The 12,500-nt window shown below is 37.6% G+C and overlaps 1 pseudogene; it reads left to right on the top strand.

The window, feature by feature from the left end:
- Positions 1 to 4,402: 4,402 nt before the first annotated feature.
- LOC122333862 overlaps positions 4,403 to 12,500 on the top strand; it is a 97,650-nt pseudogene continuing 89,552 nt past the window's right edge.

Raw genomic sequence — 12,500 nt, forward strand, 5'->3', positions numbered from 1 at the left:
CGTGAGCACCTGCCTGTCAGGGCTCACTGCACCGTGATGCACACTTAACAGAGCCGAGCCAGAAAAACAGGGCTTTCCCAGCGACTCTCCGATTAGCCTCAGATTCCCTCGTGTGTTTTCATTTCAGAGTCATATTTCACCCCAAATCGGTAGATAAAAAGTAATGCAGATCAAAGAGCGCTCAGTCCTGTTTTCAAAGCCGCGTGGGTGATAATGGCAATTTGCGATTTCATTAAACTTTTATTTTGTAATGGCTTTACTGCCCATGCAAATAATAACACTAATACTTCAATGTATTGAGCACATATAAGCCACGCCAATATAAGATTAAGCTTATTTTAACAATCTCGTTGTTTTAATGGCAAACAAATTTGGCTTTAGTAATTCTCATAGTAATGCAAATAATGCAATTGACAAGATATTATTATTATTATTATTATTATTATTATTATTATTATTATTATAGCATATTACATATTATTATTACATAACACTTGCTTTACTATAATGAGAATTTGAAGGCAAAATATGTGTGTGATTGTCATTCTAAAATATGTTTACATTTTATATTAAAATTGCTTATAAATAAAATATATATAAAAATATATTTTATAAATAATATATTTATAAATAAATATATTTGAATATTAAATATATATAAAATAAATTTTTATATATATAATATAGACTTCATATATGTGCCTATATATTTAAATTTGTTTTAATATTTATATTTAAAAATATTATAAATATTTACATTTATTTAAACTTGCTTGATTTGAAGCATTTTACTGCATGGTATTATTATTATTATTATTATTATTATTATTATTATTATTATTATTACTGCAATATATTGTATGATTTATTATATGTTTGTTTATTTATTAGGCTTCTTTATTTAGAAAATGTGAGCTGAGGCTAGATGTTCTTGACGCTTCAGGAAATGCTGCCCATTTGCAAAAAAGTTTTCCGAATCTTTTCCGTAGTGATTATGCTGTGTTATCGTACTTCTTCCTCTCCTCTGAATGTGTCAAAGACTCACGGCCTCTCTAACACTGTTTTTCCATGTAATGGTCTGGCTAAAAGCTTTTATCTCCAGCAACCGGGTTCAGTTTTGTCCAAACCTCGTGAAGAACTGAATAATTCAGGTGGATGAAGTGGCTTTCTTGGCTCAGAATAATCTCAACCAATGCCACGCTGGATATATTTGGGTATTTGTTCTCTGTGGACCGTCAGCTAACTCGGATGTAAAAGCAAATAGCGTGCATGAACAACTAAAACAATGTGGAAACGTTTCCCGATTGCGCGCGCGTTATAATCCTAATTGGGTTTCATTTGGTTCACGTGCCCTAAAACAGGTTTTCAAAGCAGAGCAGTTCAGTATCAGATCTGGACTCGCTTGTTTGACGTGAATAAAACATTTTATTAACCTATACATCAAGAGTGGCTGTCGTTCTGATCACGAAACTTGCCAAGAAAGATCAAGATAAAGGATAAAGACTGATTTTTTTATTCCTTGCAATTCAGATTTTAAAAAAATAAAATCTCCGCATTTCTGAGAAAAATGTCAGAATTGTGAGATATATATATAAAAAAAAAAAACTTTTAAAAATGACTTGTTTTTATGCAATGGGGGAGAGGAAAAAGCGCAAGAATTTAATTCTAAAAAGGGAAGTCAGAATTGTGAAATACAAACTCATAATATGAGCTTTAATAGAGAATTTGTGACTTTAAGGCAGATTTTTGTCTCTCGATTTTGAGAATAAAGTCAGAATTGCTAGATGCAGAGAAGCGGTACTGTGAAAAAAAGTGAAAGTAGAAATAAACTAATTTCTGAAAAAAAACGGCTGAAATGTGAGATAAAAAGTCTTGATTCCCCTTTCATTTTGTTATTCTAGGCAGCAGTGTTGGATAAATGACCTTAAAAGTTAACTATGGCCTCTAATTACATCTTTAACGAAGCAATTAGTTAACTGTACTCATTAGAGTATTGATTTGCTTTCTATATATCAGCCTCAGCGGTTAAAACAAGTACAAGTTTACGCTTGACTTTCTTTTATTTTAAGGAGGTTTAAAATCCAGTATTATTTTGGTGTTAAATCAGCTGCTCTACAATCTATTTAATGCATCCTAAGTAACTTTAATGAAATTGACTACAAAACTGTGTGCTAAAAAAAAACCAAGAATATATGTATATATGTATATGCATGTGTAATATATAATTGATTCATATTACCTGTTTTGGAAATGAAAAGTCGCTTCTGTTATGATACTTATGATACTGTTTTTTCTCATTTTCGGGGCCTGACAGATGTGCTCACCGAATTGTTGTTGCACCAAAAAAGCCTGCATAATTCAAAATGTCTCCTTTGTGTTCCTGGGAAACTTTTTGTGTGATTTATTCTTTTAAAGTCACCCTGTCCTGTGTGTGTGTGTGTGTGTGTTTTGTGTGTTTGTGTTTGTGTGTGTGTGTGTTTTTGTGTTTGTGTGTGTGTGTGTGTGTGTGTGTGTGTGTGTGTGAGTGAGTGAGTGAGTGTTTTTATGTGTGTGTGTGTGTGAGTGAGTGAGTGTGTGTTTTTATGTGTGTGTGTGAGTGAGTGTGTATGTGTGTGTGTGTGTGTGAGGAGTGAGGAGGAGTGTTTTTATGTGTGTGTGTGTGTGAGTGAGTGGAGTGTTTTTATGTAGTGTGTGTGTGTGTCTGTGTGTGTGAGTGAGTGTGTGTGTGTCTGTGTGTGAGTGAGTGTGTGTGTGTGTGTGTGAGTGGAGTGAGGAGTGTTTTTATGGAGTGTGTCTGTGTGTCTGTGTGTGAGTGAGGTGTGTGTGTGTGTGTGTGTGAGTGTGGAGGAGTGTGTGTGTGTCTGTGTGTGGAGTGTGTGTGTGTCTGTGTGTGTGTGAGAGTGAGTGAGTGAGTGAGCGAGTGTGTGTGTGTCTGTGTGTGAGTGTGTGTGTGTGTGTCTGTGTGTGTGTGTGTGTGTTTGCGTCTCACAGATGTACTGCGGCTGATGAGATGCTTCCACTGCCTCTCAGCGGTTCTGATGCTGGATTAGCTCCACATCTCTGTTATTATAAATCATATGACTCAAGCAGCGCATCTGTCTATGGAAGCGGGTACAGTGCGGTCACGTGCATGGCTGTGACGCGTGCACACTCCTGCTGGTGAAAAAGAACGATGTTAATGAGGCTTTTTTTCATCGGGGATTGAATCGGTGTAGCTCAAGGCGTTAGACACCGTGTGAGTGTATCTCCTGTATCGTGTCCAGACTGCGTGCTTCCTACTTATTCTAGCCATGCACTTCCCAACAGGACAAGAGCGTCTGACTGGCATATAAAGCAAACTGACCTGAAACTACTGCACATATATGCAAATCTGATTCCCCCTTCAATCGGATCAAAATGGCATTGAGATCGAGCTCAGCCAGGCACGTGAAAGCTTTTTCTATCTAGTCACTAACTGGGGCGCATGCACTCTTGCGGTATTTTGAGGAAAATTAGCAATTTAGAATCTGCGTGTTTAGCTCATGAATCTGATTTTGAATCAGTTTCGACCACAGCACCCTGGGTGATGAATCAGATTGACTGGGCATGCGCAGAAGGTATAAATAGGCTGTTGTGAAAAACATAAACTTAGTTACACCATTAAGTCTGACTAATTAAGGCTTTTTTGCGCGGCTAGTTCAAGGCTGTCAAAACAATGAACACATCCGGCGTTAATGTATCATCCAGCATGCAACTACTTTTACGTAAATTCAATTATTATCAAATGCAAAATGTTGAAATTCAATGCACTTTCTATTTGTGGCATTTCAAACATGCGGTATTAATATAGAAGATGTTTCTGGAAAATAAGTTACCAAGTTGAAGACTGTCAAAACAATCAAAGACGACTGCCAGCATTTATTTATCATGTGGCTTTTTAAATAACTTCACAAAGAGAAGTTTTAACGTGAGTTTTAAACTATTGTCATATAAATCGTTTTATGCACTAATCCGTGCACGTTTTTAATCCATGCGGAATAACTGCAACGTATTTAAAGCTAATTAGTGGCACGCGCGGTTACAGTTTTTATGTTTCACGTTTTAACTCGAATCGGATCTTCAAGTTAATTTGTCGTTTCTCATCGGAGCATTCAGTTCGAATATCGTAAGTGATATTTGACGGCATTGCTGATTCTCCTTATGACCTGATGAAACTGAATTAAAGCCGCAGCCCTGTGTGTGTGTGTGTGTGTGTGTGTGTGTGTGTGTGTTCAGTATTCAGACTGTATTCAGATGTTTTCGGCAGCAGGATGGCGTGAAAGAGCCACTAAGAGCAGAACGCGCGCACACACGCGCACGCACGCACACACTCACGCACGCGCGCGCGCTCTCTCTCTCTCTCGCGCTCTCGCTCGCTCCCGGAGTCTCGCACTCAGGAGAGTCAGTCTCATTCCGGCATCGGTCGCGCATCATGGATCTGCGGGGCTCACACACTATTGGAATGATTTTACCGCTGTATCTCACCCTTTACTCCATCGCAGGCTCCCTCGGCAAAGGCGAGTACCACGTTATTCCTATCGTTCGCGGTAACCTGAGGTAAATAACGACTTTTTTTTTTTCTTTTCCCGGGCTTGTGTCCGCGCGCGCGGTCCTCTGACTGGAATAACGGCAGTAAGTTGAGGAGGAACTTTGCTTCGTGCCGCTCGGAGATTAAACGTCTAATTAATCGGACGTTGTTTTATGGTTTTCTCGAGGTGCTTTGTTTTTTATCGCGCGCGAATGTCGCGTTAATGTCAGTTCGAGAGGGTAATTGATTAATTAATGCAACAGATAACGCGAAGCGGTTTTGATGCATCGAATCGGTTTGATCGAGTTTATGCGATCCGGTGCGTCTTTCGCGTGTTTTTTAGTTTCAGATAGTCTCGAAATGAGCGGTTGTGTCTTGATGTAAGCGTCTGTTACTGTGTAGTACACTAACTAGTGTATTTCAGGGGGTCGGATGCGCCGCAGCGGTTTGTGGCGACACGAGAAACACTCGCGCTGTTTTAATGTCGTCTGTTTTAAGCCTCCGTGTCAATAATAGATTCATTATCATCTTATTCATAACAATCTTTCGTAATAACATCGGCGTTATTTACAGTAGGCGATTTAATTGTCATTAATAGCCTGGGTATTTACAGAAGGTTCAAAAACAACTTTATCGATAATGAATCATTAATGCGATGGAGCTCGGGTACTTAATTAAAGGTATCGCGCGTCTCGTTTGACGCCTGGAGACGCGACGCGACGCGGATTAAGCTCGACGTCCGACGTCCGCAGAGCTACTGAATCGTCTCCTCCGGTCGAAATAAAACACTCCTCTGCTGAGAGAAAAAACGAATCGAAAACAGGCCAGGACGGCTTTTGTGCTCAGACTGGTCGGTTTTTGTAGAGGTTTTGGACCGATTTTAATCGCTAAACCCGACTAAAACCAGTCTGGCCAAGTGTGGAGAACGTGCATATCATTTAAGGTGAAGAATATTTCGATATTTCTGAGATAATGTCTCGTTGTACCAAAATTGCTGTACAAGTTTTTATGCTGTAGTGGATTTGTAAAGTGGATTTATTTATTTATTTATTTCCTATTTTATTATTTGCAGTCTAATCATGATCTTACAGCTGATTGAAATATTTCATTGATTTTTTTAATATGCGCAGGCCTCAACTTAACCTTTACTGAGTGTTTCTTTATCACATCGAGCTTTTATCCGGTGTTGGACAGGAACAGTCTTTCTGATTGACAGGCAAAGCGACCAATCACAGGCTTTAGCGTGGCGTTTAGGGGCGGGTTTATCTGAACCACTATGGAGCAAAAATGGAAACTGCGACAAACACGACTTTTTGCTTTTTCATTTGCTGTAAAAGAAAAGAAGAATATAGAAAAATAACAAAAATCCCAGACGAGGATAAACTATGCATATAGATGTGACCTTGAACCGCTAAACCATTCAGAAGCGTGTCAAGATTTATACATCGTGATAAAAGCTGAATAAATAATATTTCCATATGGTTTGTTAGGATTGGATAATCTGATGCAACTATCGAGATGCAACTATTGCAACAACGATCTTAAAAAAATGTAAATATTGAGAAAATCGCCTTTACAGTTCTTTAAATTAAGTTCTTAGCCATTCGTATTACTACTTAAAAATTAAGTAGATATATTTATTCTGATGAGGAAATTTGCTAAATATATTTATGGAACAGTATATATATATATATTATACAATGTGTATAATATATACTGTGTTATGATCTAGGTTCATATATATATATATATATATATATATATATATATATATATATATATATATATATATATATATATATATATATATGTATATAAAACGTATAATAGCAAAAAGAAAGAAAGATGGGAAAGTGTTTCTAATGCAAGTGCATTTCATTTCAGCAGTTGCATTAGAACCATTTCCGCAGCACCATTAACTAGATTTCTAAAAACATAAATCCAATGTAATATAGCACAAGATTCATAGTGTTACATTGTGCATTACGATTTAAAAAAATAATAGAGAAAAAGAGAAAAACTAGATATATCATCATAGTGAAAATGGTCCATAACCGATTGTAGAAACCTGTTGAAATAAATGCACAGTAATGTAGGCTTGGTGGAAAAACGTCAATGAAATGTGTGTGAGCACTGAACAGTGTTACTGTCCATCCAAAATCTGGTTGTATCTAGTTAACCGGCAGATGCAGCGACTAGTTCTTGCAGCAGACAGGTTCTTGTTAACATTATTATTTGGTTTCTAGGTGAACTGAGTACGTCTCTAAACTCAATCAGTCATCTTGGCTGCATGTTTGCCTCGCGGTTTGCATCAGACGGTCAGTAAAAGGACTGACTTCAGCAGCGTTTATTTAGAGGTTTTCAGCAGTATTTGGTCACGGATGTTGAATCTGGAATGGAGGAATGCATCAGAATGGATCACTGGGAATTACACCGATGCAGTCTAACGCCGAGTGACGGCTGCCGCTTGAAACGCTTGCGTCGCTCCAGAGGACTGCGCTGACGTCACGCTTTGAGCTCGTGTTAAGGCGTCGTAATGAGATGCATATGTGTTGTAATTGAAACAGATGGTTATGAACTTTATAAGCCCCTGGCTCTGCCGCACGCGGCACTCCTAGGATACAATATCTGGGCTGATGGATGCGAATCCCGCTCTTTTGTCTGCACAGATTGAGGATGCATTTGAAATCAGAGCGTGCTGGTGTAGTCGTACCTGTGATATCTCACTCCGAGACACTTCAGAACATATCACGGGACATAAAAACTATCCTCTCTAATGCGTTTTTTTGTTGGTGGTGTAGTTTTGACTTTAATAATTCAATGATTGTCTTCTAGATCGCATGGTTGCATTTAAGCACTTTTTATGTGGACCCGATGGACTGGATACATAGATAGAAAGAGAGATAGATATTGAAACATTGGGCGAAAAATGATGTCTTATGATGCAATTTGCAATTTTAGAATAGTGATTTTTCACTCATTTATTAATTTGAAGAAACTGTGATGCCAAGGTGTTGCTAAGATATTCTAATAGTTTTTTTTTTCAGCAGATCGGTTGTGACTATATACACAGTTTGGACATTTCTCTTTCATTTTATTTACAATCCATTCATTCGTTTTTTTTTTTTTTTACTTGTAGTAACAATGCATGTAATGATGTGGTTATGTGTTTATTTTTATTAACATATTCATGTTTTGTGTCTAACGATGCCGTCTGAAAAGAACAGTGCTTTTATTTGGATTCATTTCATGATTTTTCATGATATTTATTTGATTTAGGTCATTGTCAGGGTGTTGCTAAGGCGTTTCTTTTTTTGCATGTAGTTGCTAGGGCAGCCTTCTGTGAAGTTACTGCGACCTTCTGAAAATATGCATCTTCCTCGTTCAGTTTTTATGGGATTTTTTTCCACCCGTTTCATCATCCAGCGTGGAAAAATCTACATTTATTTTTATTTATATGTTTATGTTTTAGTATACAACCTATATAAAGTAAAAGACATATAAAGTACTGGTATAGATTTTTTTTTTTAAGAAACTAGAATTCGTTGTCATGTTGTTCTAATTGTTTTTAGGATGTTGCTGTGACAGGTTGTCAGGTGGTTGCTAGGGTGAGTTCTCATTCACTGTACATCTGTGGGTGTTTTCCACCTGTTCGATGGTGTGCGTCTGATCACTTTGGTAGAATCTGTGTTTTTGTACAGTTTGTGTTCAGCTTTATCTGTATGGCCTCCCTTGTAAGCTCCAGTCTGAAATATCCTCCTCGTGTCCATGAGACACACCAAATCCAACCCAATCAGCGGCGTGCTGGGCTCAGCTGGTTCCTCTGCAGGAAGTGCACTGGGCCGATCTTACTTGTGCGCTGGGAGTCCACACAGGCCTGTTTACATCCAATGACCCACTTTTACTCCTCATTTTGAAGTACTTGTGCCCTAAGAGCCATCAACAAAAGCCTCATTTCTGAAATCACTTCTATTTTCTTTTAACCTCAAGGTGGATTTAGCGGTATATTATTATATCCTCGATTTTGAAAACAGACTCAGGGGCTCGCTTTGTGTAGTTTCATACTGGAGCACACACTTAAGCATAAAGGCTCTTTAATGGTTCTTTTCAGCAAGAAGCGTTGTGGCCTGTTTGAGGCTCTTGGGTTGTTTGTTTCTTTTGGAGATGAAAACAGCTGTTGATGTTTCATTCTTCAGATTCCAGAATCAGCGTTCTTTTTACGATCTTCAGATCATTGTTTGCGTTTTTGGTTTTCTTGAAGCCACGGAGCGTAGATGTTGTCATAGAAACAAAAAATGAAGCTCATATGGATTCTTTATAGCATTCAGGCTACATTAGATTTCTTCATTTAGCAGACACCTTTATCTAAGCGACTTTCAATTGAGGAATACAGTTAGCGATTCATCGTAAAAGAGGCAAATAATTGCAGGAAGTGCTTGCAATGCAACGTTTCAGGATAGACTGGATAGATTAAAGGGCCATTGGATGCACAAAATTCACTTTTGTTGTTGTTTATACGTAAATGTGTGTTGGAGCGTGTGTACAAATGCATCCTATAATGCAAAAAAATAATGCTCTTTCTCAAATCAGGCTGTTTTGAGATTCCTGTCAGAATGACTGCACAGGCTCCTCTCACGATGGTTGATTGACAAGGCTGCGAGTGAGCGTCATCAGTCCTCCATTGTGTTTAAAGGGAAAGCTGGATGATGTTGTTGTAGTTGTTAATAATGAATATAGCAGTTTTACTATAATATAGTACTCAGAAATCCTGAGCAGCTGAGGGAACGCGGAGGATTATTGTTACTTTCAACTTGTGTGAAATGGGCATCCGATGACCGCTTTAGGGAAAGAGACAGCAAAGCTCTGTGATGGTACCACGGCGTCCTCACTAGTGGATCTCAGACTTCTGGAGATGCAGAGTCTCATAAATGAGTGGAAGGAGGGTGCTGAGCCTGTAGCTGTTCTATATGCAAGCATCAGTGTCTTCAACTTAATGCGAGCTGCAAGCGGCCGCTAGTGCAGGGGAGATAAAGAGACCCGACCACGGGCCCTTTGGGTTCGTTGAAGATCAGTCGTGCCGCTGCATTTTGAGTCATTTGTAAAGGTTTAATTATTCACCCAGAATATAACTTTCGGATTTTAAGAAACATTATGCATTACTCTGTATTTATTTAATTCATTACAAGTAAGTTTGTGTTTATTTACTTTTACTAAATAATATGCTGTAAAATATTTGTATTTACTTATTAAATAATTTAAAGTCTAATTAACTAATATTTAAAATAAACTAAAAAATCAGATTCTGATTTATTTTACATAAACATTATTAATTATTATTTACTTATATAATGTAAAGTTTTTCATATTTATGTTATGTTTTACATATGTATATTAATTCAGTATAGCTCTAATGCATTCTAATTACATGTAATAATGGTATTTTGTGTTTTTTTATATTTACTGTCATATTTTTTGTGTAACTAGCAGTATTTTTTTTTTATTTACAAAGGGATTGTATTTATATAAAACTAAATAAATGTCAAAACGACAGTAACTGAATATAATAATTGAAAGGTTTATTTTAGGAGTTCAGGAGAACATTTGAAGATCTCGATAGCTTTTTGAGTCTTGTAATTATTTTTGGCCGTATGAGGTTTTTGAGCTGCTCTTTGCTTTTTGCATGGAGATTAAAAGGTTTTTGATATTTCGTACATTCTTCAGATCCGTGTTTTGGTTTCTAAAGAACTGGAGATTACAAATGTCTTTTAGCGTATAAAGGAACTTGTGCTTCATCAGGCTGTAAAACACGTTTCGATCCTTTGTTTAACAGCCTATAAGCTCTCATATGGTGTGATAGTATTTCTTTTTTTGACACTCGGCCTTTGTTTACCTATTTGTAATAGTAATAGGCCCAGAAATGTGACTGTTACTAACACAGATGACAAATACAGCGGTCAGTGAATTAACAGAGTGGTGCGCGGCAGTTTTTTTTCACATTACGCCCAGGCTGTTCATTCTGCCAAAGGCAATTATGTTCAGCACCGAGGCGGACTGGTGAGATCCGGGGCTGGTTTGTTGGCTCAAAATCCACCTGCCAATCACGTCTAAACACTCAGTGTCTGCACTAAGCATATCAGGAGGCTTTCCCTATCTGATCTCGGGTCAGAAAGACTGACATCCCCTACTATGTTATCTTTACTTCCAGGTCGTTTATCATTGCCGAAAGCTGGTCCGGAGGCATTGAAGTGTTCAATTTAATCATGACTGTGTGGCTGCTTACTCTTGGCGGTGTCGTGCGCTTTATGATAAAACTGAGTTGCCACCGGAGTGTCGCGAAGCTTAGTCATAATTGTGAAGTATGTCTCCGTGTCCTGCTAAAACGGCCAGCAGAATCAATTAAAGAGCAGGAAGAAAGGAGATGGCAAGCGGGCGACGGAATTTGGCTGGATTTCAGTTCCTCTAGATGTTGGGAAGCGGGTCGTGCTGATGAATGATAACGTGAGGGATAAATCCTGTCTTTAAAGGTGAAGTGTGCGCATTTCAGTCTTTCAGTAGTCTCAAAACAGCCAAAAAAGTGTTTTCAGAACTTCATGGGAACATTATCAAAACATTCTTGTGTCTCGAGGTGTTCTTTGGTTCTTTGGTTTGGTGTTTCTGAAACCGTGTCCTAACTACACATGATGTGATAAGCCATAAAGATATCTTTTCCTTCTTAATCTGTATTTTTGTCCTAGCAAGCCGCGGAGAGACGCTCAAAATTTCTAATTTGTTTCTATTTCCACGACGTTGCTGCTGAAATAACATACTATATGACACATGGATAGTTTTAGGGGATTATGTGCTTTATTCAAAGTTAGGCATGTCAATTTGAGTTTAAATATCATTTTGTGTGACCTCATAGCCAAACTGAGACCTCAGATCTTGAAAAGAAATATTAAAGCAGAGACGACTTTTAAAACCGTGAACTCGCTTTGAACCAACGAGTGTATGCATGTATGTACATTTAATGTTAAAAAGCTCTATTATTTATGATTATAAACGTATCCTTTTAAGTTGCGAGTGTGCTTCCAGAGAGAGCCCGCCCTTTCCACGCTTCTGATTGGCTGTTATATTCGATTCTGTGGCTTTGTGGCGTAGCTCTGCATCTAGTGTGGACCCTCAAATAGTTTGTCGCTGGAATCTTTTTGCGTCGTGAGTAGTTAGGACACGGTGTAAAGGACTAGAGGATAAAAAAATTGATTTTAGATTTATCTGCTGCTTTTGATACAGAGACCTCACTATTATATAGATTATAGTCTTGGGTCTGAAAGCAAATGTTCTGAAATGGTTTCTGTCGTAACTATCTGAGAGTAAGCTTTTTGCAAAGCTGGGTAATTTTCCTCTTCCATGCATATCTGATCAGTGGCGTTCCACAAGGTTCTTTTTAGCTTCCTCTTTATTTTTTTTTTTTTACATGCTACCCTGGGCTATAAGATAACATGGTGTGTCTTTTCATTTCAACACAGATTGCATCCAATTTCTATCAGCCGTTTACTGTCTACAGTTAAAAACATTCTCGCTTCTAAAACTCTAGAAATGGCTTTTCATGTGTTCGTCATGTCTGAAATCTAAATTACGCAGTTCTTTACATTTCAGTATATATTATATTTTCAGCTTGTCCAAAACACCGTGGCTAGTGTCTTTTACTTTTTCCAAGTCACTAGTAAAGTTACACATTATTTTTTAATTTACAAGAAAACATAATTTAGTTCATTCATCAAAATGAATGAAAGCTGTGAAACTCAAAATATGATGCGAACCTGCAATTATTAAATGTTAAATTGCACAAATGTATGTAATCCCGTTTAATTAACCAGTGTCTTTTCAATTATCCTAATAAGCAAAACTTATTTGATAAACTAACAGTGTTTTTATTCCTGAAGAGTATTGAAGCTTCTTCTCTTCTATTCTACAG

Source organism: Puntigrus tetrazona, unplaced genomic scaffold (assembly GCF_018831695.1).
Source record: "Puntigrus tetrazona isolate hp1 unplaced genomic scaffold, ASM1883169v1 S000000400, whole genome shotgun sequence".
Classification (NCBI taxonomy): Eukaryota; Metazoa; Chordata; class Actinopteri; order Cypriniformes; family Cyprinidae; genus Puntigrus; species Puntigrus tetrazona.